The 26664-nt window shown below is 43.1% G+C and overlaps 1 long non-coding RNA gene across 3 annotated transcripts in view; it reads left to right on the plus strand.

Moving 5' to 3' along the window:
* The window catches only part of LOC309847527, a 62820-nt gene extending 37863 nt beyond the window's left edge, over positions 1-24957 (plus strand). For all 3 annotated transcript variants that reach the window (XR_014302482.1, XR_014302483.1, XR_014302484.1), the window contains one exon: positions 24300-24957. This is a non-coding gene — a long non-coding RNA (uncharacterized lncRNA). The remainder of the gene's footprint in view (positions 1-24299) is intronic.
* The last annotated feature ends 1707 nt before the right edge of the window (positions 24958-26664 follow it).

Here is a 26664-nt window from a genome sequence, read left to right on the forward strand (position 1 = left end):
AGAATATAGAAAAGACTTGAATAGACTATGCTGCAAAGGAAACAAATCACTGGCTGAAAGGACATATGAAAAGTTGCTCAATATAAGGCATCGAGGGCAATGTGAATCCAAAGATGATGAGCTGTGGCATTGTCTGTTAGGGTAGCGAGGACCCAAACCAGGAATTCAAACCCAAAGCCCATGTTGGAAGGATGCAGAAAATTTGAAACTTTGTATGCAATTAGTGGAATGCAGAATGGTGCACTTACCCTGGAAAAGCCTGTTGAGTGTCCTCAAACAGTTGTGTAAAGAACTCCCATAGATCCAGCACTCATATGTCTGGGTATATAGTTAAAGGAATTTAAATCATTATGTTGAAAATATACCTGCAGTCCCATCTTCCTTGCAGCTTTATCCAGAATCCCCAGGGTATTATAAATAACCCACTGCGACAGATGAATTTCAAGAAAAAGTTGGTATACCCTTGCAATGTAATATTCCTTAGCTTTTAAAGGAGGATCCATCCATGTTACTGCTGACACATGAATGTCATTGAGGACATGAATGTGTGTGGAAGAAGCCAATTACCAAAAAATCACTCCTGTCTGACTGCATTTACATGAGGGATCTAAAAATAGAGCCCTGGAAGCAGGGAGTAGCTGGGTGGCTGGCAAGGGTTTAGGGAGGAGGAAATGTGGTGTTGCTGTTCCATGCTTGTGGATTTTCAATCATGCCAGATGGAAGAATCTAGAGACCGGTACCATCCAGCCACATCGAGCTGGCAGTGTGTGCTTTATACTTGGAAATTTGTCAAGAGGATAGATGCGATGTTACTTGCATTTATACCACAATATAAATCTACGTAATCTAAGGTATGAAACTGAAAAGGACAAATGGGGTCTGGTGGGTACGAGAGAGGGGAAGGGTCACAGAGGTGGATGGAGGAAAGGATGACAGAAAGCCACTCTGTCTAGATGCTGAGGAAGAGATGTGCACGATGTGACCCCAGAAAGTTGTCCATGTCCTTTCTCATCCTCTTTCATAAGGGAGCTCAACATTAGGCTAAGGCAGTGGGGGGGGGGGGCAGGGTGGGCTCAGATAGTACTGGTGCCCCAGATGTTGAAACTGTGCAGTCAACCTCCAGAAATGGAAACTGGGATGCACAGATTAAGGATTTCTAGGACACCCTTCTTTTAGTGGTACAGTTTCTGGAGCAAACTAATGACATTTAACAATCAAGGGGTCTGTGTGTAATTGTGTCTTTGAGGAAGAGAGGTATATGAAAATCAGATTCTATTGAAATAAATGTTTCTCATGAGATTTATGCTCCAAAAGAAAAGAAAAATGCTAATTTGGCTCTGTTTCCATTCACATTGACTAAAAATAACTATCTTGACTTGTTTTTTCCCTATGTCTTCAGAACAAGACAGTCCCCTCTTACACTGACAAACAGGGAAGTGATTGGTGATGCTTCTGTCATACTCTTGAGGCCTGAGGTTCTCTTTTGCACAAAAGTGAATGCACAAGTGAAAGTAATGTGCGAAGCACCCTTCATTCCTGCATGGAAGAGGCCCAGGTCCCCATAGCGATGCTCAGTCCCTGAAGAAGACCTTATGTCTCCTTTGATAGGACACCTTTTGGACTCACCTCAGAGAACCACAACAAGGATCAGTGGTGGGTGTGTGATTCTCCATGGCGGAAGGCCGGTTTAATTCTTAGACACAATATCTGAAGGGAAATGGTAGATCTCCATGAAGAAACACAGAGTGAATTGGCCCCAGCTGTTTCTGGCCACTGCTCCTTTGTCAGGGTCCTCCCAAAGCAGGGTGTTGAACGAGGCTTCCCCAGAAGCTGCCTGCAGAAGGAAGGAGTCTGTCCCAGCACTCAGTGCTTCTGATGAGGTTGGGAAGACTCATTGTGGGGCCTCTGATACAGAAATGTATGTGTGAGTGAAGTGGCAAGAGTGAGGTACTGTGACCATTCATGCCCGAGACCTACCATGAGGTGAGAGTCCCATGGACACTGACTCAGTAACAGGGATTGGAAAAGACAAACTTGTGTCTTTGGGGCACAGTTCTCCCCTTCCTAATTAGCAATGGGGTTTGTTTTACAGGGTAATTGATGTATATTTGCAAGGAATGGAAGCCTATTTAAATTTTAGGTGTTGAGTTTTCATATGCATAGACTTTCATGATGTGATGGTGATGGGAAACTCACTGAGAAACTGGACACCATTAATTGCCATGTTGAAGGCAACAAACATGTATGGGAACATATCATTCACCCAACTGAGACAACACCAACCCTGAGAATCACAGCACATGGATTCCCATGTAAACGCACCTCTTCTTGCCCAAGACCCAATCCTACAGCCCCAAAGGACAGCACAGCAGCTACTAGAGACAAGGTCATGAGGCCCCAGGACTTTATGTGGAACATGACCCTTATTCTCATTGCAGCAGAACTTGTACCCAGGGTGGCTCTCAAGATTGAGCCTATAATAAAGCCCCATCTTTCCAATGCGCTGGTTGTTCCAAACCAATGATTAACCCTTGACTCTAGAGTACAGAATACTTACCACTGTCCCTTTCCAGCAGGGTCACCTGAGATTTCAGAAAAGAAAACATAATGAACATCAAATCATGCATTGTCCTGTATGCATGGATCTTTTGTTACTGGGGGTGGAAGAAAACTAGATGGAGAATTGTGATAAGAGGCCAATGAACCCCAAAATATGAAGAGAATTAAATATGTCATGCGCAAAGGTGCCCAGTCTTCCTACAGGTTCTATGTCCTGAGTCCCACTGGACAAATAGGTGGTGAGGGGGAATAGATGCTACCAGTACCAAAGCTCACTGCCATATAGATTGTAGCTTATCCTGCTGTGTTGCTTTTATTTGTTTGTTTTTTTCTTCTCCAGTGTCTTTGGAATTAGGTAGCATTTGGTAACCGATTCTTACTAAAATTTCTCCCCACCATGTAAATTGTATGTGCGGAGATTTGTGTACATGACTTGGATTAAAAGAGTCAATAGAATATTGTATCTCCCACAAAGAAAAGCCAACGTACCACCCTGGTGAAAAATGGGTCATCCTCCTCTGCAGTTTCTGTGGAATGTTCACCCATCAGGCCATCCAAGGAAGCTAAGTAGATATACACAAAAATGTTGAGGACACTGGTGGGGCTCAGCAGGAATAGCTCAGGGAGTTTTGCTTGGTGTGGGCATGCACACATGTTAGGGAGATGTGTGGTTAAATAAATGGGTATGGACTGAGTAAGCCGCAGCTGTATCAAGAAAGGTCACGGGAAGGAGCAGGAAAGGAAGGAGAAATACTGCTTCTGAGCTTTAGTTACAGGGAATTGAATCAGGGGGACCTCTTTGAGCTGAAAGAGGGTAAACACTAATACCCATGCTACATTGTACTGATAGAAATGTTCCTCCAAATGGCAAATGTGTCGTGCATGTTTTCAAGACTATTTCTTTGTCAGGAGAAACTTATGCCGCTCCTGCCTATCTCTCATGTATTTCATCAGAAGAACAGTGTGTTGCAGGGTTGTGTTCAGTCCTCGCTCAACTAGCCAAAATTGTTTATTTGTTCGTGATAAGGAAGACCAAAGACACAAGATTTCAATATACTGACATCTCTCCATTCAAAAGAGTCCCCATCCACAAAGTGCTTATTCTTCCTAGTCTTCCTTTCTTGCACCATGTGGGTACGTCCTTGGAGTCAGGGGGACCCATTGTCTCAGGAGCCCCTGCAGCAAGTGGCAAGTTCATTAGAGATTGGAGGCCAGGCAAGAGTAGGGCACAGTCTAAAGTGGCCATGTAGCCAATTGTCAGGAAGTCTGGTCAGGCACCAAGGTAATGCTGAAGCTTTCTCGAAGTAGCCACGTGCCAGTGATGCTTCAGTATGTGCATTTTTTTAAGGCAGATGATGGGTTTTTGATAGACTAAACTTGCTTCCTGATTCTACTGTGCTTTGACCATATCTGAGAAATGTCCACACCTAGGACAGATGTGTGTCCCTTCCTTTCCCCCCATCCCTGTCTGAGGAAAGGGAATCCTAAGCAACCCTCCAGGTGTAGCCATGGTCAGCGAGGAATGTGGTGTCCTAGGTGGTGTGCACAGTGGGGATGAAGGAGGTTGGCCTTTGGAACTTTGACCCTTGCACTGAACTGCATGAAGAGGAAATGTCTTCTGATGAAATGCACATACTCAGCATACCCACATGCTCTGTCCCATCGCATTGACCCACACAGAAACAAGCCCCAACCCTCAGATACACCAAGCACACCACCTCAATGACCTCCTTATTTGCAGGGAATGTAACACAGGGTCCTAGTTTGCTACAGGACACTCCTTTTCTTCAGTCCACCCCAGCCTCCATTCCCAGCAGGAACTTTGAATCGGGGAAGCTCTTCAGACCAAAGGAGGAGAGAAATCCCGACCATGTTCTTCAGCTAGATTTGTCCCCAGGAAGTGACTGATCTGAGAGTGCATACCAGGGCCACTTCCAGTTGCCACCTCAGGCAGTTGGAGAAAGGGAAACCCTGCGAGCATCATATCCCCTGTGCACACCATGGATACACACATCTCTGTTTCCTTGGTGGTATAAGCAAGCTAGATGGGGTGCAGTCATTGAGTTTATGATCCAAAGGAGAAAATTGCCTCTGGATAAGGCTCCAGCTTGGATTCCAGATTGGAGTCTCCGAATGTATTTTCCTCAGCAGCTACAAAACAATTTTATATAGACAGAATTACCTCCTGGAAAAGGCTCATGACCATGCGTTGCCTAACTAATGGGTGTTGATGTTTTCTCAGTGCCCCTCTAAATATGGTATCTGTTAATGGTATAAAGTCACTGAAGACTCTCCACACTAAGGCTATTGTCTCTACCTTCTGGCATGTACATGCTCAGATGTTCAGGGAAATAGAAATCAAACACTGGTTATCTCTCAGATGCACAAAATGACTTGACCGAGGTGACGGAGCAGCTCAGACATTCAAGCTTCTGCCTTTAGCTCTGGACATGATCCTAGTTCCTGGGTTGGAGCCATAATTTTGGTTCCCTGCTGAAACTGGAAGCCTGTTTCTTCTCTTTCCATTGCTATTCCCCCTTCTTGCAATGTCTCTCTCTCTCTGTCTCTCTCACTCTCTCTTTCAGATACATAAAATCTTTTTAAAAAAATGAGTTTACCTGAGGGAGAGTTGGAGTTTCTTCCTCTGCTTTCAAAATGGGTAGCTTTTCTCTCAGGTTCTCAGGGGGCATAGGAGGATACACAACCACTGTGAGGAGACTGGTCTGGGAGCTCAGTAAGTAAGGGGAGAATTTGGGTGGATGAGGGCAGTTGGCGAGTGTGTGCAATTGGGTGGTAGTATGTATGGACTGCACAGCTTTCTGTGCTTCTCCTTTGTGGACAGAGGAAGGAATGGTAGAGGAATGGGAAGGAAATGAGAAGAGGGTTTTTGTCTTTCTAGCTAAGGCATGCCCAATGAAAGCCAAATTACATGTAACCCCTCACATGGTTTCTGTGTGCGGACCGAGTCCCATAACCTCCCCTGAGTGAAGTTCCACTAAGCTGTCACATATTCTTGTTCTTTGAAAATCAGTTCTGGGCCTAGGATCCCCATAGGCTGTGACCATATCCATCGTGTATTTGTAAGATGTTACACTGGATGGAAAGCAGCCTTTCTTGCAGGGCTGAATTCAGTCCTCAGAAAAGGATCCTAGTAGTTTTCTTCACTCATTATTTGACTTCAGAAAATCCTATCTCAACAGTTGAAAACACTGACATCGTAGCTTGTGTAAATAGCCACCGCCATCAATGAGTTTGATATATTCCTTCCAGTTTTCTTGGGCTGTACTGTGTGTGTGTGTGTGTGTGTGTGTGTGTGTGTGTGTGTGTGTTTCCCATGAAGAGAGAAGCTGTCCAAACTGGCCCAGTTCTTCTGACCAGTGGGAAGTTCCTTACACAGAGGAGTCTTGGAGTGTGTGCTGACACTCTCTAAGCTGGCTTTGCAGGGGATTTGCCCCAGCAGTGTTGGGTCCAAATCTTCCAACCAAGCTTGACCTTGATTTCCTATTTGCCAATGGTGTCTGAGTGTGTGCTTTGAGAATTTGAACCTTCCTAAGGCTTATGGAAATCTTATTAAGTACACTAAATTCCCTCCGTGGTGCTTTTATGCCATTGGTCATGTTTACACATTGAGCTCAGTTATGACAAATGTTGCCATGTTCTGTCCTCCATGGGCCCACACCCTTTCCAGCATTATGGGCTTTAACATGAAGATGTGACTTTTCTCTATGCACTTGACTCCAGGGACCAGGCTATAATCCTTAACATGGGCTTCTATCCTTGCCCTGGCTTCTATGACCATGGAGGCCACTGTGTCATGTTGGGTAATGTAGAGGGACCTTTGTAGAACCTAGGTTTTTTGCTCTGTACACAGATGCTGATGCCCCTTTGCTAGCTAGCTCCGTTGGTACTTCATGACCCCGGCTGAGGGACTAATGCAGGTGTGTAGGCCAGAGCAACTTTCAGATTGAAACCCGGGTTCAAAACTTTGTTCTCCATGTAGGAGATCAAGGGTTTGGATCATTCATCTCCGCACTATCCCCATCTCAGAAAAGCAAATGGAAACATCCTCCAAGTACAGCTGTGGTGGGGGGGAGGATGAGGATGTAATGTGTGCCAGGCTGATGAGAGTGTTTTGGAAGGGTGACACTTTGTGATGGAAGTGTGAGAAAGATATCTTGAGAAAGGCACATATTCGTGTTCATAATCACAACACACACACACACACACACACACACACACAGGGCCTTCATCCTACATGCACACAAATCAGACCTTCTATATGTCCTAGTTCCTCCAGGCCTTGTACAACATGGTCATAGTGCCTTACTGGACAGCCTCCATGAGTATCCCAACCCTCATTCCCTGTTGGAACCTGGAATCAGTGGACAGACTTCTTTGTACCCTAGATTTCCTCCGAAAGCAAGACACTCTTAAATACTTACAGGTGCTGTTCCTCCCAGTGTCTAGTTGTGATTGGAGAAAAGGAAACACGGTTAGGATCATGACAAGTTTTTTTTTTTTTTTAATTTGACAGAGAGAAATCACAAGTAGGCAGAGAGGCAGGCAGAGAAGGGGGATGGGAAGTAGGGTCCCTGCTGAGGAGAGAGCCCAATGCAGGGCTCAATCCCAAGACCCCGAGATCATGACCTGAGCCAAAAGCAGAGGCTTAACCCACTGAGCCACCCAGGTACCCTGGATCATGACATTCTAGTAAGCTGTTGGGTCAGCTCTTTTGTTTGGGGAGGACTTCAGGCAATTGGACAAGGTACCATGGTTGAGTCTGTGTCCCCCCACCTGAGTTAAAGAGGACACTTTGAATGATGGTCGAGCTTTTCATGGAAGATCTCTGAGGTCCAATCTGATCAACAGATTGAAAACCATTTTTGAAGGAAAAACATTTTCTGTTGAAGAAGGTGTTTGATCCCATAGAGTTTGTAATTGTGGCTGTCCTGTGTCACCATCCTTTTTGGGTCTACTGTCAATAACCTGTTTGACCTAACATTCCTCCAAGAGGGAGAATGCTTACCCCCTCCCCTGGGAGGTAAAGTGCCAGATTTTCATACTCTATTGATGGAAGAAATAGAGGAAGGGACATCTGGCTAGACATCTGGCTGTGGGTGAATCCAGACATGGGACTTGGATGGCTCCACTGCATGGGATTATGGAAGCTCCCTATTTTTCCTTCACATGGGAATGATTCTTTACAGCCAACAGAGAATCCGTGTGCCTTTACCCTGTCATCCCCACAGCAGCACTAATGGGAGTGGAAATGGGCTATAGGGACTGTCCAGGGTTGCATGCTGTTGAGTGATTGATCTGGGGCAGGAATGTCATTGTTTCCCTGTGGATGGAGATCCCTGAACCCCTGAAAACAGCCAAGGGCCCCTCAGAAAATGTCCTGAACCCCTGAATCAAGAGCTGCCCTCACAATCTCAAATCTGCCTCTGCCAGTGTTTCTGTAGAGGAGAGTGGGTGCCCTGCAGGAGGTGTCTGTGCTGCAAAAACAGACTCAGTCCTTACTTACCTCTGTGTTTGGGAACCTGACATAAAATATGAGGCAGCTTCTTCAAAATGGAGCCCTAGTGTAAAACCAGGAAAGTGTAGCATTAGCCACATTCCTCCATCTCTTTGCAAGGTCAACACAGTCACCCAGGGCCTTCCTGAAGACCAGCTGAACCCCACTGCTAAGGGTGTCCTGCTTGGCTTCCAAGCTGATTCAAACTCCAGGCCATTCTAATCCCACCTGTCACACTATGACCCCTTCAAGAACTAGCTTGCCTTCAGCTGGCCAATCCTGAGGAGCAGTTCATGGTAAGAATTAACATGGAAGTGGCCATCTCAGCTGGGGATGGTTGGTTTTAAGGAAGGAAATAAATGTGTGCTGCTGAATGCCCTACTCTTGATCTGAGGACTGTTCTGAGGAGCCTAGACGGAATTGAGGCTACCCTGGTGGAGTGAGTTCCTCCCTACTCTTTCATAACTCCCCAATATCCCCTCTCTACTCTCAGGCCTCCTGATCCCCTCTGGAGACTGTAGGGTTAGGGGACAGTGTGCTATCTCCTTCCATAGGCCTAGCCTTGAGAACCCAGCCCAGCACTATCTTTTTTTTTTTAATTAAATTTATTTATTTTCAGCATAACAGTATTCATTATTTTTTCACCACACCCAGTGCTCCATGCAATCCGTGCCCTCTAAAATACCCACCACCTGGTACCCCAATTTCACACCCCCAGCACTATCTTTGAGACCAACAGACAGTCCACTGCACAGCTGCCAATTGTTTATTCCATCCATCCAGTGGCACAGTCTGTTCCCATCCATTCTCAGGCATCATGCAGATGGCCAATGAAACCCTCCACATTACCCCATGAGAACTCCCCAATATCTTCCAGTGTGTCTCCGAAACACAGTTGCATTTCGACTGCTGATAGTCCCTTTCTGATTTTGTCATCTCCATTGAAAAGAGTTAATTCGCAATTCCTTTCACTCAAATGTGTTCCTGGTGTCAAACCAGGAATGGATGGGATTTAAAATTTTTTAACTTTAATTTTTTAACTTTTACCCTTTTCTTTTTTAACGTTTTTAACTACTTTATCTAATATATATATTTTTTCTTTTTTATATTTTTCATTATTCATTTTCTTTTTTTAAATTCTTTTCTATTTTTTTTTCTTTCTTTCTTTTTGAACCTATAATTATCCCCTTTCTACCCCCTCACGATTTGGGATCTCTTCTGATTTGGTCAAGCATATTTTCCTGGGGTTGTTGCCACCCTTTTAGTATTTTACTTGCTCCTTCATATACTCTTATCTGGACAAAATGACAAGGTGGAAAAATTCACCACACAAAAAAGGAACAAGACACAGTACTGAAGGCTAGGGACCTAATCAATACAGACATTGGTAATATGTCAGATCTAGAGATCAGAATGACAATTCTCAAGGTTCTAGCCGGGCTCAAAAAAGGCATGGAAGATATTAGAGAAACACTCTTGGGAGATATAAAAGCACTTTCTGGAGAAATATAAGAACAAAAATCTAATCAAGTTGAAATAAAAAAAGCTATTAATGAGGTGCAATCAAAAATGGAGGCTCTCACTGCTAGGATAAATGAGGCAGAAGAAAGAATTAGCGATATAGAAGACCAAATGACAGAGAATAAAGAAGCTGAGCAAAAGAGGGACAAACAGCTACTGGACAACAAGGGGAGAATTTGAGATATAAGTGACACCATAAGATGAAACAATATTAGAATAATTGGGATTCCAGAAGAGGAAGAAAGAGAGAAGGGAGCAGAAGGTATACTGGAGAGAATTATTGGGGAGAATTTCCCCAATACGGCAAAGGGAAAAAGCATCAAAATTCAGGAGATTCAGAGAACGCCCCTCAAAATCAATAAGAATAGGCCCACACCCCGTCACCTAATAGTAAAATTTACAAGTCTCAGTGACAAAGAGAAAATCCTGAAAGCAGCCCGGGAAAAGAAGTCTGTAACATACAATGGTAAAAATATTAGAATGGCAGCTGACTTATCCACAGAGACCTGGCAGGCCAGAAAGAGCTGGCATGATATTTTCAGAGCACTAAACGAGAAAAACATGCAGCCAAGAATACTATATCCAGCTAGGCTATCATTGAAAATAGAAGGAGAGATTAAAAGCTTCCAGGACAAACAACAACTGAAAGAATTTGCAAACACCAAACCAGCCCTACAGCAAATATTGAAAGGGGTCCTCTAAGCAAAGAGAGAGCTTACAAGTGGTAGATCAGAAAGGAACAGAGACAATATACAATAACAGTCACCTTACAGGCAATACAATGGCACTAAATTCATATCTCTCAATAGTTACCCTGAATGTGAATGGGCTTAATGCCCCAGTCAAAAGACACAGGGTATCAGAACAGATAAAAAAACAAAACCCATCTATATGTTGCCTCCAAGAAACTCATTTTAAGCCCGAAGACACCCCCAGATTTAAAGTGACGGGGTGGAAAAGAATTTACCATGCTAATGGACATCAGAAGAAAGCAGGAGTGGCAATCCTTATATCAGATCAATTAGATTTTAAGCCAAAGACTATAATAAGAGATGAGGAAGGACACTATATCATACTCAAAGGGTGTGTCCAACAAGAAGATTTAACAATTTTAAATATCTATGCCCCCAACGTGGGAGCAGCCAACTATATAAACCAATTAATAACAAAATCAAAGAAACACATCAACAACAATACAATAATAGTAGGGGACTTTAACACTCCCCTCACTGAAATGGACAGGTCATCCAAGCAAAAGATCAGCAAGGAAATAAAGGCCTTAAATGACACACTGGACCAGATGGACATCACAGATATATTCAGAACATTTCATCCCAAAGCAACAGAATACACATTCTTCTCTAGTGCACATGGAACATTGTCCAGAATAGATCACATCCTCGGTCCTGAATCAGGACTCAACCGGTATCAAAAGATTGGGATCATTCCCTGCATATTTTCAGACCACAATGCACTGAAGCTCAAACTCAACCACAAGAGGAAGTTTGGAAAGAACCCAAATACATGGAGACTAAACAGCATCCTTCTAAAGAATGAATGGGTCAACTGGGAAATTAAAGAAGAATTGAAAAAAATCATGGAAACAAATGATAATGAAAATACAACGTTTCAAAATCTGTGGGACACAACAAAGGCAGTCCTGAGAGGAAAATATATAGCGGTACAGGCCTTTCTCAAGAAACAAGAAAGGTCTCAGGTACACAACCTAACCCTACACCTAAAGGAGCTGGATAAAGAACAATAAAGAAACCCTAAGCCCAGCAGGAGAAGAGAAATCATAAAGATCAGAGCAGAAATCAATGAAATAGAAACCAAAAAAACAATAGAGCAAATCAACAAAAGTAGGAGCTGGTTCTTTGAAAGAATTAATAAAATTGATAAACCCCAAAAAGAAAAGAGAAAGGACCCAAATAAATAAAATCATGAATGAAAGAGGAGAGATCACAACTAACACCAAAGAAATACAACTATTATAAGAACATACTATGAGCAACTCTACGCCAACACATTGGACAATCTGAAGAAATGGATGCATTCCTGGAAATTATAAACTACCACAACTGAACCAGGAAGAAATAGAAAGCCTGAACAGACCCATAACCAGTAAGGAGATTGAAACAGTCATTAAAAATCTCCAATCAAAAGCCCAGGGCCAGACAGCTTCCCGGGGGAATTCTACCAAACATTTAAAGAAGAACTAATTCCTATTCTCCTGAAACTGTTCCAAAAAATAGAAATGGAAGGAAAACTTCCAAACTCATTTTATGAGGCCAGCATCACCTTGATCCCAAAACCAGACAAGGATCCCATCAAAAAACAGAGCTATAGACCAATAACCTTGATGAACACAGATGCGAAAATTCTCACCAAAATACTAGCCAATAGGATTCAACAGTACATTAAAAGGATTATTCACCACGACCAAGTGGGATTTATTCCAGGGCTGTAAGGTTGTTTCAACATCTGCAAATCAATCAATATGATACAACACATCAATAAAAGAAAGAACAAGAACCGTATGATACTCTCAATAGATGCTGAAAAAGCATTTGACAAAGTACAGCATCCCTTCCTGATCAAAACTCTTCAAAGTTTAGGGATAGAGGGCACATACCTCAATATTATCAAAGCCATTTATGCAAAACCCACCACAAATATCATTCTAAATGGAGAAAAACTGAAAGCTTTTCCGCTAAGGTCAGGAACACGCAGGGATGTCCATTATCACCACTGCTATTCAACATAGTACTAGAAGTCCTGGCCTCAGCAATTAGACAACAGAAGGAAATTAAAGGCATCCAAATTGGCAAAGAAGAAGTCAAACTATTACACTTCGCAGATGGTATGATACTATATGTGGAAAACCCAAAAGACTCCACTCCAAAACTGCTAGAACTTATACAGGAATTCAGTAAAGTGTCAGGATATAAAATCAATGCACAGAAATCAGTTGCATTTCTCTACACCAACAGCAAGACAGAAGAAAAAGAAATTAAGGCGTCAATCCCATTTACAATTGCATCCAAAACCATAAGATACCTAGGAATAAACCTAACCAAAGAGACACAGAGTCTATACTCAGAAAACTATAAAGTACTCATGAAAGAAATTGAGGAAGACACAAAGAAATGGAAAAATGTTCCATGCTCCTGGATTGGAAGAATAAATATTGTGAAAATATCTATGCTACCTAAAGCAATCTACACATTTAATGCAATTCCTATCAAAGTACCATCCATCTTTTTCAAAGAAATGGAACAAATAATGCTAAAATTTATATGGAACCAGAAAAGACCTCGAATAGCCAAAGGGATATTGAAAAAGAAAGCCAACGTTGGTGGCATCACATTTCCGGACTTCAAGCTCTATTACAAAGCTGCCATCATCAAGACAGCATGGTACTGGCACAAAAACAGACACATAGATCAATGGAACAGAATAGAAAGCCCAGAAATAGACCCTTAACTCTATGGTCAACTAATCTTCGACAAAGCAGGAAAGAATGTCCAATGGAAAAAAGACAGCCTCTTCAATAAATGGTGCTGGGAAAATTGGACAGCCACATGCAGAAAAATGAAATTGGACCATTTCCTTACATCACACACGAAAATAGACTCAAAATGGATGACCTCAATGTGAGAAAGGAATCCATCAAAACCCTTGAGGAGAACACAGGCAGCAACCTCTTCGACCTCAGCCACAGCAACATCTTCTTAGGAACATCGCCAAAGGCAAGGGAAGCAAGGGCAAAAATGAACTATTGGGATTTCATCAAGATCAAAAGCTTTTGCACAGCAAAGGAAACAGTTAACAAAATCAAAAGACAACTGACAGAATGGGAGAAGGTATTTGCCAACGACATATCACATAAAGGACTAGTGTCCAAAATCTATAAAGAACTTAGCAAACTCAACACCCAAAGAACATAATCGAATCAAGAAATGGGCAGAGGACATGAACAGACATTTCTGCAAAGAAGACATCCAGATGGCCAACAGACACATGAAAAAGTGCTCCATATCACTCGGCATCAGGGAAATACAAATCAAAACCACAATGAGATATCACCTCATACCAGTCAGAATGGCTAAAATCAACAAGTCAGGAAATGACAGATGCTGGCGAGGATGCGGAGAAAGGGGAACCCTCCTCCACTGATGGTGGGAATGCAAGCTGGTGCAGCCACTCTGGAAAACAGCATGGAGGTTCCTCAAAATGTTGAAAATAGAATGGCCCTATGACCCAGCAATTGCACAATTGGGTATTTACCCTAAAGATACAAACGTAGTGATCCAAAGGGGCACGTGCACCCGAATGTTTATAGCAGCAATGTCCACAATAGGCAAACTATGGAAAGAACCTAGATGTCCATCAACAGATGAATGGATCAAGAAGATGTGGTATATATACACAATGGAATACTATGCAGCCATCAAAAGAAATGAAATCTTGCCATTTGCGACAACATGGATGGAACTAGAGCGTATCATGCTAAGCGAAATAAGTCAAGCGGAGAAAGACAACTATCATATGATCTCCCTGATATGAGGAAGTGGTGATGCAACATGGGGGCTTAAGTGGGTAGGAGAAGAATAAATGAAACAAGATGGGATTGGGAGGGAGACAAACCATAAGTGACTCTTAATCTCACAAAACAAACTGAGGGTTGTTGGGGGGAGGGGGTTTGGAGAAGGGGGTGGGATTATGGACACTGGAGAGGGTATGTGTTTTGGTGAGTGCTGTGAAGTGTGTAAACCTGGCGATTCACAGACCTGTACCCCTGGGGATAAAAATATATGTTTATAAAAAATAAAAAATTATATTAAAAAAAATAGAAATGGAAGGAAAACTTCCAAACTCATTTTATGAGGCCAGCATCACCTTGATCCCAAAACCAGACAAGGATCCCACCAAAAAAGAGAGCTATAGACCGATATCCTTGATGAACACAGATGCGAAAATACTCAACAAAATACTAGCCAATAGGATTCAACAGTACATTAAAAAGATTTTCACCATGACCAAGTGGGATTTATTCCAGGGCTGCAAGGTTGGTTCAACATCCGCATATCAGTCAATGTGATACAACACATCAATAAAAGAAAGAACAAGAACCATATGATACTCTCAATAGATGCTGAAAAAGCATTTGACAAAGTACAGCATCCCTTCCTGATCAAAACTCTTCAAAGTGTAGGGATAGAGGGCACATACCTCAATGTCATCAAAGCCATCTATGAAAAACCCACCGCAAATATCATTCTCAATGGAGAAAAACTGAAAGCTTTTCCGCTAAGGTCAGGAACACGCAGGGATGTCCATTATCACCACTGCTATTCAACATAGTACTAGAAGTCCTAGCCTCAGCAATCAGACAACAAAAGGAAATTAAAGGCATTTAAATCGGCAAAGAAGAAGTCAAATTATCACTCTTCGCAGATGATATGATACTATATGTGGAAAACCCAAAAGACTCCACTCCAAAACTGCTAGAACTTATACAGGAATTCAGTAAAGTGTCAGGATATAAAATCAATGCACAGAAATCAGTTGCATTTCTCTACACCAACAGCAAGACAGAAGAAAAAGAAATTAAGGCGTCAATCCCATTTACAATTGCATCCAAAACCATAAGATACCTAGGAATAAACCTAACCAAAGAGACACAGAGTCTATACTCAGAAAACTATAAAGTACTCATGAAAGAAATTGAGGAAGACACAAAGAAATGGAAAAATGTTCCATGCTCCTGGATTGGAAGAATAAATATTGTGAAAATATCTATGCTACCTAAAGCAATATACACATTAATGCAATTCCTATCAAAGTACCATCCATCTTTTTCAAAGAAATGGAACAAATAATGCTAAAATTTATATGGAACCAGAAAAGACCTCGAATAGCCAAAGGGATATTGAAAAAGAAAGCCAACGTTGGTGGCATCACATTTCCGGACTTCAAGCTCTATTACAAAGCTGCCATCATCAAGACAGCATGGTACTGGCACAAAAACAGACACATAGATCAATGGAACAGAATAGAAAGCCCAGAAATAGACCCTTAACTCTATGGTCAACTAATCTTCGACAAAGCAGGAAAGAATGTCCAATGGAAAAAAGACAGCCTCTTCAATAAATGGTGCTGGGAAAATTGGACAGCCACATGCAGAAAAATGAAATTGGACCATTTCCTTACATCACACACGAAAATAGACTCAAAATGGATGACCTCAATGTGAGAAAGGAATCCATCAAAACCCTTGAGGAGAACACAGGCAGCAACCTCTTCGACCTCAGCCACAGCAACATCTTCTTAGGAACATCGCCAAAGGCAAGGGAAGCAAGGGCAAAAATGAACTATTGGGATTTCATCAAGATCAAAAGCTTTTGCACAGCAAAGGAAACAGTTAACAAAATCAAAAGACAACTGACAGAATGGGAGAAGGTATTTGCCAACGACATATCACATAAAGGACTAGTGTCCAAAATCTATAAAGAACTTAGCAAACTCAACACCCAAAGAACATAATCGAATCAAGAAATGGGCAGAGGACATGAACAGACATTTCTGCAAAGAAGACATCCAGATGGCCAACAGACACATGAAAAAGTGCTCCATATCACTCGGCATCAGGGAAATACAAATCAAAACCACAATGAGATATCACCTCACACCAGTCAGAATGGCTAAAATCAACAAGTCAGGAAATGACAGATGCTGGCGAGGATGCGGAGAAAGGGGAACCCTCCTCCACTGATGGTGGGAATGCAAGCTGGTGCAGCCACTCTGGAAAACAGCATGGAGGTTCCTCAAAATGTTGAAAATAGAACTGCCCTATGACCCAGCAATTGCACTATTGGGTATTTACCCTAAAGATACAAACGTAGTGATCCAAAGGGGCACGTGCACCCGAATGTTTATAGCAGCAATGTCCACAATAGGCAAACTATGGAAAGAACCTAGATGTCCATCAACAGATGAATGGATCAAGAAGATGTGGTATATATACACAATGGAATACTATGCAGCCATCAAAAGAAATGAAATCTTGCCATTTGCGACAACATGGATGGAACTAGAGCGTATCATGCTAAGCGAAATAAGTCAAGCGGAGAAAGACAACTATCATATGATCTCCCTGATATGAGGAAGTGGTGATGCAACATGGGGGCTTAAGTGGGTAGGAGAAGAATAAATGAAACAAGATGGGATTGGGAGGGAGACAAACCATAAGTGACTCTTAATCTCACAAAACAAACTGAGCGTTGCTGGGGGGAGGGGGTTTGGGAGAAGGGGGTGGGATTATGGACATTGGGGAGGGTATGTGCTTTGGTGAGTGCTGTGAAGTGTGTAAACCTGGTGATTCACAGACCTGTACCCCTGGGGATAAAAATATATGTTTATAAAAAATAAAAAATTAATTAAAATAAATAAATAAAGGCTACCTTAAAAAAATATTTCAAATAATGCTTCAGTCAGCATCTTTATATGCACATATCATTCTGACCAGTGCTTTTATTTCAGGGGCATATTCCAAGAAATTAAATTGATTGACATGCATTTAAAACTTAAATAGATATGCTAACTTAATATCTCAAAATCCCTGGAGGCCTGAGGGAGTGCACATTTCCTGCAGAATTCAAAAGATTTATAGACTTCTGGGCTCCTCTCCAGGGTTACTGATTTAGCATCTCTGGCAGTAGAGACTAAGATTTTATATTTTTTGAAATTTTCCCAAATGCGTGCAGTCATCTCCCCAGTTTGGGAGGTACTATTCTAAAGATGGGGTGGTTGAAAAAATAAATTAGTCAAAAATGAGTAATTTTGGTCTAACACTTTTGCAACCCTTTCACCACCAACTGGCCATATTTTTACCCTTTTTTTTTTCTTTTTGGTTGCATTGCTGTATTAGAGTGGACTGAACTGCAGTAAGAAATAGTCCACACTTTTTCCATTATCTGACATCATGGGGTGTATTCCTTGCTCCCTGAGGAGTTCTAAGTGGGATTTCTGGTTATTGGGCATCTGTCCTCCTCCAGAGTTTCAGGGGTGTTTAAGTCTTGTGTCCTCACAGTTCTCCAGGGCTAAATGGTAATCTTCCTCCAGGGAACAGAGGGGAAATGCAGAGTCTGAAGGGAGTATACCTGCTTCTTCAAAGCTCTGGCCTGGAAATGAGCTGTCACATCCCATTGGCCAGCACCTAGTCACATGGTCACACCTAACTGCAAGGGTTGCTGGGAAACAGAGTCCAGCTGTGGCCAAGCAGGTGGATTTTTTATGAATAGATTATAGCCTTGGCCACAAATAGTTCTCTGATTTTTAAATAGCTTTGACAAGGCCATTTGAAGAATGCAAATTAAACTTCCCAACAAAGACAAAAGAGTGACTGGATTGCCATTTTTGGATGAGTACATCTAAGACAAGCATTAAGATGTGAACTCAGTGGTGTGCTCAGCTGGCTCAGTCAGTAGAGCATATGACTCCTGATCTCAGGGTTTTGAGTTTGAACGCCATGTTCAGCATTGAGCTTACTTTAAAAAAAAATGGGAAAGATGCTGGTAATTTTGGTATGTTAAGAGATAGGAAGAGACAGAACCATACTACCCTTCAAAGTAGCTTTCTAGTATCATTGGTATTTTCCATACACAGACATGCACACAGACACACAGGCACGCGAACACACGCACACACATACAAATGAACAGAGAGGACCTTCTGGTCCCCCAGCATGACGAATCATAACTGTAAAGCCTTTGCCTGAAAAGAGACATACAGAGATAAGACCGAGAAAGACCGAGGGAGAGAGAGAGAGGAACAGGTAGAAATGCTTCCCCAGGAGATATGCCAAACAGATACTACATGATATCAACCTTCTCAAAAAAAAAAAAAAAAAAAAGTTATCACATTGCACACTTTACAATGTGGGTGGCCCAACAGTGGCACTTCAGTCAATGCTTGGTAACCAACTGGCTCCATACACTCTAGCATTGTGTCCATATTAAACAATGCCTGCCTAGTTATTCTTTTTTAGATTTTATTTATTTATTTGACAGAGATCACAAGCAGGCAGAGAAAAAGGGGGAAGCAGCCTCCCTGCTGAGCAGAGAGCCTCAAGTGGGGCTCAATCCCAGGACCCTGAGATCATGACCTGAGCCAAAGGCAGAGGATTAACCCACTGAGACATTCAGGCACTCCTCCCTGAGTTATTCTTGAGCAACACCACTAATGTGCTGACAGGTGCTCTGTGCCCTAGATTTCTTGGCAAACTAAAACAAGAAACAACTTGTTTCAGGAACAATTTAGGAACAACTGTAGTCAGCATTGAGGAAGAAGACCCACCTCCTGCCATGGTAAGCCTCATGTTCTCTAAGGGACAAGTGCTCTTTTCTTGGTTTCTTTTCAATCAAATTCAGATGGAATTCAGACAATGTACATTTAAGATAAATGTACAAATATACACAAAATTTAAGAGTAAAAAACAAACAGAAAGAATATGTGTCACACATGACAGAAAATTCCTTAAGGCTCTGATACAAAAATAGTGGAAAGGAAAGTGACGGATCAAGAGAAGAAATACAAAAAGCCAAGGAACTTGGAAAAATGTATTCAGGACTGATAATCAAAGAAATGCAAAATAAATATCTTCCAAAAGGAGGCACAGGAGAGTATCTTTGCAAACTTGGGAGGAGGAAAAATATTCTTACGAGTCTTCTTCTAGATATTTTCATGTGTTGGTGTCCTGCCTCTTCTGTGCCCTAAGTGCCTGGTTTGCCTACTGGGTAATTCAGCACTGCTGGAGCAGGAGACCTGGAGTTGGCACACACACCCCCACCAGAAAAAGGGTACCTGGAACAGCACTGTCCTAGAGCAGGAGACCTGGGATAGTGCCCCCATCCCTGACCAGAACAAAAGACATGGGGCAGTGCCCCCACCCACAGAGCAGGAGCACTGCGTCAGCAGCATCCCTAGAGAAGGAGACCTGGTACAGTGTCCCCTCAAGAGCAGGAGACCTGGGACAGTAGCTCCCCACCCAGAAGGGGAAACCTGGAGTTTGCAACCCCCCACCTGAAGCATGAGACCTAGAGATAGTTCCCCCCCCCCAGAAGAGATCTGGGACAGCACCCTCCCAGAGGGGGAGGCCTGGGACAATGCCCCTCTGCCAAAGCAGGAGACCTGGGATAGTGCCCCCTCCACCACAGCAGGAGAACTGCGACAGGGCACCCCGTCCCAGAGCAAGAGACTTGGGTCAGTTTCCACCTGGAACAGGAGATCTGGTACAGAAGTTCCCCCAGAAGGGGAGACCTGGAAAAAGTGCCCCCTTAGAGAAGATCTGGAACAGCACCCCACCGTAGGGCGAGACCTGGGAACAATGTCACCTGGAAGGGGAGACAGAGGACGCTTGGAAGAGATGTTACAAGTAGTTGACTTAAAGACAGAGGGCAGGGATGAGGACAGAATTCCCACAGCACTGGATATTTGTTGTGTGTAGGGATCCAAGAGCCATGCCTTGTTGCTAAAGCATAACAGGCAAAGTAGTGAGCAGCTGGAGATAAATCTGGAGGCAAGTGGCAGGTCCACAGAGTGGGTCCCTTTCTTCTCCACACAGATGGCAACATAAGTGCTCCAACATGGGTCAGTATTTACCTTAGAGCTACTTCGGAAGTGCCAAGAGGAGAACCTGCCCCATGAAACTTCTCTGTAAATGCCAGATGCTTATTAAAAGCCTGGGCTGTCAACACAGATGGCCCCAGGGAGAACCTGCCATCACTTCCGATCAGCTCTGTGACCTCAGCCAGTGGCTTACTCCACAAGTCAGCTTCCTCTGCTGGAACATGAGTGTCAGACAGGGCCTGCGGTGGTGTGGGCATGTGAAGATCAGAAGGAGGATGTCTCATATGAACTATAATGAAAAAAATGAAGGGGAAGTATAAACGATAATTAGGAAAGACACAATGAGTGAAGTCACTAATTATAGGAAGAGCAGAGGGGTCGGCGTGAATGTGGGAAGAGCTGTGGGATGCTTCCACCTGTAGAAGTGTGCAGTGCCCATGAGCCATGTGCACTTCTGCCAGGGAGACCCAGGTTTCAGCAGTGGGACCCCTGAGAGAGCTCCATCCCTAGCTGTCCTGGAACAGGGACCTGTTTATCATAACAATGTCATGAGGAAACAAGCCAAGCCCTGGGTCACATGACATGTTTCTTCCTAAGACCCTACCTCCCTATGGCCTGCCTTATTCCTCAATGAGGGAGGCCTGGGGAAGAGTGTGAGATCACAGGGGAGATAATATAGTAATAATAAAGGGAGGGTGGCAGGCTAGGCAGCTGACACTACTCAGTCACCAAGACTGAGCGGGTTTTATTCTAAGCATCATGTGGAATGTATCCAAGGAGGTTACAACCTTCATATTTTAAGAAAATCAATGTTTCTGCTTGTGTAAGAATGCTTTGGAAGAGAAGAAGAGTGTAAGCAGGAGGACCAGTTAGAGGCTGTCCTAGAGAGAATGGGGGCTGCCGAGCTGGAGAGGGGAGCAGGGTCCAGCTTGTCCTAGGACAAACACCAGACAGGGCGACTGAGGTGCAGATGTGGGTGTGGGGCCAGGTGAAGGAGAAAGGAGCCATGGACTATTCTTTGACTTTCATCTTGAGCAACGTAGGGATCACCAAGGGTGCCATGTGGTCAGAATGGAGATTTGAATGCCTACACTAACGTGGTGAGTACCAGCATAGATAAATGGAGTTGAAATCACCGAAGAATTCATACAGAAGCATGTGTGAGAACACCAGACAGAGATGTGGAGGGGTGATGCTTGGTGACTGACTCCAGAGGTCGAGATAAGGATGCTGGAGACCAACATCTCTTTTCAGGGAAAAGATTCCTTTGAAAATACAGGGATGCACATGACTTCCTAAAAAGAGATTGCAAGAGGTAGAGGGGAGAGGTGCTGAGCAGCATGTCCAGGGGCCTGCAGAGAGGAGGGAAGGAAGACCAGTTGGGGCTGGAGCAAAGCCAGAACATGTAGACCTAGGCCAAGAGGTGGAGGAAAGGAAGGCCCAGGGAATACTTAGCCTGTGTCTGAAACAGAGGAAACATGCGAAGATGCTAACTAGTGTTGTCCTCGGCTCCCAACCAAGCTCCGGTCTGTCCTAGGGGCATTGCTGAACAGTTGTCTGCACAGCCTCCCTGTGGGGCCTCAGCCTCCAGATCTGGACCCTCCTGGGAAGACCCCTGGGCCCCTTCTATCCATCCCAGGTTCCCATGTCACCTTTTATCTTTCCTGAAGCCAGAGCTGGCAATTTCATTGGAACTCTGTAAAGCATCAGAAGCATTTTACCGATCCTCTGGGGTCTGAGCCAGAAGTAAAGGTTGAGGACTTTATGTGTACAGAGACTAATCTGATTACTCTCCAAGGCAATTACTTGGTTTTACTACTTCTGTTCTCAGACATCTCCATTATGGAATAAAGCACTGTGCTGTGGGTCTTTCATAGATAGATTTTATGAAGTTCAGGTATGTTCCCTCTATCCCTATACTTTGAAGTGTTTTAATCAGGAATGGATGCTGGATTTTGTCAAATGCTTTTTCTGCATTGATTGAGAGGACCATGTGGTTCTTCTCTCTTCTCTTATTGATTTGTTCTATCACATTGATTGATTTGTGAATGTTGAACCATCCTTGTAACCCAAGGATGAATCCCACCTGGTCGTGGTGGATAATCTTTTTAATGTGCTGTTGGATCCTGTTTGCTGTTTAGATCTTGTGCTTGTGCTGTTTTGATAATGTGCTGTTGGGATCTTGCTGAGAATCTTAGCATCCGTATTCATCAGTGATACTTGTCTTAAATTCTCCTTTTTGGTAGGGTCTTTGCCTGGTTTAGGGATCAGGGTAATGCGGGCTTCATAAAAAGAGTCTGGAAGTTTTCCATCTGCTTCAATTGTTTGAAACAGTTTCAGGAGAATAGGTGTTATTTCTTCTTTGAAAGTTTGGTAGAATTCCCCCAGGGAATCCATCAGGTCCTGGCCTTTTGTTTTTTGGGAGGTTTTTGATCATTGATTCAATCTCGTTACTAGATATTGGTCTATTCCAGTTGTCAATTTCTTCCTGGTTCAATTTTGGGAGTTTATGGTTTTCCAGGAATGCATCCATTTCACCTAGGTTGCTTAGCTTATTGGCATATAACTGTTGGTAATAATTTCTGATGATTGTTTCTACTTCTTTGGTGTTAGTTGTGATCTCTCCCTTTTCATTCATAATTTTATTTTTTTTATTTTTTTAAATTTATTTTCAGTGTAACAGTATTCATTGTTTTTTGCACCACACACAGTGCTCCATGCAGTCCTTGCCCTCTATAATACCCACCACCTGGTACCCCAACCTCCCAGCCCCCGCCCCTTCAAAACCCTCAGATTGTTTTTCAGAGTCCATAGTCTCTAATGATTCACCTCCCTTTCCATATCCCTCAACTCCCTTCTCCTCTTCATCTCCCCTTGTCCTCCATGCTATTTGTTATGCTCCACAAATAAGTGAAACCATATGATAATTGACTCTCTCTGCTTGACTTATTTCACTCAGCATAATCTCTTACATTCATAATTTTATTAATTTGGGCTTTCTCTCTTTACTTTTGGATTAGTGTAGACAATGTTTTATCGATCTTATTCTTTCAAAAAAAAAAAAACAGCTTCGTAGCAATACAGGAAACAACATGTGTTGGAGAAGATGTGGAGAAAGGGGAACCCTCTTACACTGTTGGTGGGAATGCAAATTGGTGCAGCCACTTTGGAGAACAGTGTGGAGATTCCTCAAGAAATTAAAAATAGAGCTTCCCTATGACCCTGCAATTGCACTCCTGGGTATTTACCCCAAAGATACAGATGTAGTGAAAAGTAGGGCCATCTGTACCCCAGTGTTTATAGCAGCAATGGCCATGGTCGCCAAACTGTGGAAAGAACCAAGATGCCCTTCAACGGACGAATGGATAAGGAAGATGTGGTCCATATACACTATGGAATATTATGCCTCCATCAGAAAGGACGAATACCCAACTTTTGTAGCAACATGGACGGGACTGGAAGAGATTCTGCTGAGTGAAATAAGTCAAGCAGAGAGAGTCAATTATCATATGGTTTCACTTATTTGTGGAGCATAACAAATAACATGTAGGACATGGGGAGATGGAAAGGAGAAGGGAGTGAGGGAAATTGGAATGGGAGATAAAACATGAGAGACTATGGACTCTGAAAAACAACCTGAGGGTTTTGAAGGGGCGGGGGGTGGGAGGTTGGGGGAACCAGGTGGTGGGTATTAGAGAGGGCACGTATTGCATGGAGCACTGGGTGTGGTGCAAAAACAATGAATACCATTAGGCTGAAAAGAAATTAAAAAAAAAGAAAAAAGCACTGTGCTGTTTTATCAAAGGGATGACCCCAAGACAGCATCATGGTGTGGTTGTGGGAAGAGTTCAGGTTGGCCAGCAAGTTCTGACGTGAGTGAGCCAGTTCACTAGGCACAAAGGATAAAAAAGAGGAGAACACATTATGGTCAATGGCTAGCCTGGTCCTTACACTGCACAGTCCTGGTGGGCATTGCTCAGAAAATGAGATAAAAATGCCCAAACACACATACTGACTGCCCCTTCCTTCCCCTCCAACCCTTCCTCATAACATTTCTGTTTTTCTACCATAGAAATATGATCTGATCCTCTGGTGAAGATTCTGCAACTGATGATTCCAAAACTTCATTTGGGTGGCGAGGGCCAATTTCTACACAGTATGATATTTAATTGAGAAAACTCGGTCAGCAATTAGTTTTTAGACCCACGAAACTGTAATGGAAATACCGGAAGCCATGAAAACAGGAAAAGACCTCAGAAACAATATTGAACATGGAAGTTTTGGATGTTAGCATGTGGAGTTACTAGCCAAAATGCCCACACCAAATTTTACATTTCACATTTTAAAATGTACTCATTTGGGCACATTTTAAAAATTTAATGTGCCAAGCAAAATTTTGGCTCTTTGTGCTGACCAATGTGGGCCAGTGCTAACTGATGTCTAAGAGAAACAAAACTAGCTAGTGGGTAAATCAGCTCCATGTGGCACCACCCTCCCAGCACGGTCTGGAGACATTTCTAGAAGAAGCCCTTCCCAGTGGTGGCCAGATGGCTCAGTTGTTGGGTGTCTTCCTTTCACTCTGGTCATGATACCAGGGTCCTGGGGCTAAGCCCCACGTTGGGCTCTCTGCTCCATGGAAAACCGCTTCTCCCTCTCCCACTCCCCTGCTTTTATTTCCTCTCTTGCTGTGTCTCTCTCTCTCAAATGAATAAATAAATTTTTTTACCCTATGAAATTTATTAAGTCATTATATCCTTGCAGCTACCTAAGCAACACAGCTCTCTCTAATCCAGGCACACGATTAATAAACAAACTAATATTTACAGTGTAGACAGAAACTTTAGTACAATAAAGAATCAATTTTCCTAAATGTTGTCTGGTTTTCACTTTGTGAATTATGTTTTAAATCAGAGAGGGGACTACTTGTTATTTCTATTTGAGTTCTCCAAAACTGATTCACCCTTAAATTCCCAGTGAAGACAAATATGAAGGAAATGTCAGGATAAAATACCTATTCTTCTCCCCCCGCACATTTCCTACTGTAACTGGTTTGTTCTGAAATCTAAACTGAAATTGTTCAAATCATCAGACGTGGCCTCATACTGAGATAAACTTGGAAAAATGTGTCCAAATAAGACTGTGGTATCATAAAGAGTTGGTCCGGTCTTTGCCCCAGTTTCCTGAGATAGAACTCTAAATCCTTGGAAGTTCCTGAGCAACTGATTTAGCTCTCTGTGGGGGGCCTGCTGGGACCTACCTGCATTTATGTTAATAATGGCATGAATGGCACTCCCTGCAGAGTTCCAGGAGGAGACTTGCCCTGCTGGAGAAACCTCTCAGGTGGGCACACTCCTGCCTGCACTTGACAAAGTCTGGTGTGGGTGCCAGCCAGTGCTATCTAGGTCCTCAGCCTTCTGCACTCTGTGCACCCTGTATGACCATGAGGTGTGAAAGCAATAGTGCCCACACTTGAAAGCTTGGTGTGGGTGCCAGTTGGTGCTCTTTAGGACCCCAGCATTCTGCGACTGGCTGAGGGTCTGAATGCTCTCAACCCCTGCATGAGAGAACCTGGCGCAGTCTGTGGTTGTGATCCCTCAGCGGTGGCAGCCTTCTGCGACCCGCATGGCCATGAGCTCTGAGTGCACCCTGTGTGGGCCTGAACCCCAAAGAGCAGTCCTGGCAAAGGCAGCCATGGGAAGTAGGCTCCCTGGACCAACACTGCTCACTGTTGTAGTGGCACGGGGGTGCAGAGACAAGCGGGCACCTCAGGGGACCACTAAGAGGGTGGCTGGGTGCATACCCCCTGTGGGAGGTTGTGATGCTTAGCAGAGTTTGCAGAACGAAGTCTGTGTGTTCTGGATTGCAGAGGGGAGCGAAGTGAAGAATCTTTCTGAGGTGGAGGTCTGGGTGTAGTTTGCTTTCCACTACACCCCTGAAGGACAAAAACCTCCAGAGAACAGAAGCCTGAAAAACCGGTTTCCACAAAACCCAGTTCCTTTTTAGGGTGCAGGATGACACAACATAAGCAAGACTGAATGAAAAATAACCTGGCAGGTCCCTCCCCCAGAAGACAAGCAAAAGATCCAGAGGACAACCACCACAGGGTCCCCAAAGAAATGTAAACCCCAACACCAGGGAAAACAATATATTAAGCTCCTGGTATTGTCCTAAAACCATATATTTCATAGATACTTTTTTTTTAATTCATTCTCACAATTCTTGCTCCTTTAATTTTTTAACCTATTTACCATTACAACTAGATGTTTAATACAACATATTCCATAATAACCTTTTAACTTGAACTTTTTTCATACATATACCTATATTTTACTTTTTCTTTCCTTTCTTAAAAATATACATATAGATATGAGCTTCAATGTAATCCTTTTTCCCTATTCAATACTACCCCTATATATAAACCGGCTTTAATCTTCCTT

The sequence above is a fragment of the Mustela nivalis genome (genome assembly GCF_964662115.1).
Source record: "Mustela nivalis genome assembly, chromosome: 14".
Classification (NCBI taxonomy): Eukaryota; Metazoa; Chordata; class Mammalia; order Carnivora; family Mustelidae; genus Mustela; species Mustela nivalis.